At 39.8% G+C, this 1,011-nt stretch overlaps 1 non-coding gene across 1 annotated transcript; it reads left to right on the forward strand.

Annotated features, from left to right (window-relative positions):
- The first annotated feature begins 417 nt into the window (after positions 1–417).
- Positions 418–581, forward strand: LOC123925408. The gene has a single exon (XR_006815001.1). It is a non-coding gene; the product is annotated as a U1 spliceosomal RNA (small nuclear RNA).
- Positions 582–1,011: the final 430 nt, after the last annotated feature.

Raw genomic sequence — 1,011 nt, forward strand, 5'->3', positions numbered from 1 at the left:
TATTATGCCTCCATCAGAAAGGATGAATACCCAACTTTTGTATCAACATGGGTGGGACTGGAAGAGATTATGCTGAGTGAAATAAGTCAAGCAGAGAGAGTGAATTATCATATGGTTTCACTTATTGGTGGAGCATAAGGAATAACATGGAGGACATGGGGAGATGGAGAGAAGTGAGCTGGGGGAAATTGGAGGGGGAGATCAACCATGAGAGACTGTGTGGACTCTGAGAAACAAACTGAGGGTTTTGGAGGGGAGGAGGTTTGGTGAGCCTGGTGGTGGGTATTATGGAGAGCATATATTGTGTGGAGCACTGGTGCATAAAGAATGAATTCTGGAACACTGAAAAATTAAAAAAAAAAAAGATGCGGTATACATGTACAATGGAATGTTGCCATTAAAAAAAAAAAAGGATGAATATGTACCTGGCAAGGGAGATACCAAGATCACAAAGGTAGTTTTCCCAGGGTGAGGCTTAGCCATTGTTTTCAAGAGGTGCTGACCCCTGAGATTTCCCTAAATGTAGGACAACTGACTGCATAATTTGTGGTAGTGGGGGCCTATGTTTGCATTTTCCCTAAAAAAAAAAAAAAAAGGATGAGATTGTGCCATTTAGTGACAACTGGATCGACCTAGAATAAGTCAGAATGAGAAAGACAAATACCCTTATGATTCTAGTCATATTTGGATCTAAAACAAATGAAATAAACACAAAGAGCAGAATCAGATGTATAAATACAGAGAACAAACTAATGGTTGCCAGAGGGAGATGGGTGGGAGGATGGGCAAAATGGATGAAGCAGAGAAGGAGATAGAGGCTTTCAGTTATGGAATGAATAATTCACGGGGATTAAAAGGCACAGCATAATGAATATAGTCAGTGAGACTATAATATCATTGTATGGTGACAGCTACTAGCTACACTTGTGGTGAGCATAGCATAATGTATAAACCTGTTGAATCACTGTTGTATGCCTGAAACTGATGTAACATTATACCAATTATACTCCC

The sequence above is a fragment of the Meles meles genome, chromosome 14, assembly GCF_922984935.1.
Source record: "Meles meles chromosome 14, mMelMel3.1 paternal haplotype, whole genome shotgun sequence".
NCBI lineage: Eukaryota > Metazoa > Chordata > Mammalia > Carnivora > Mustelidae > Meles > Meles meles.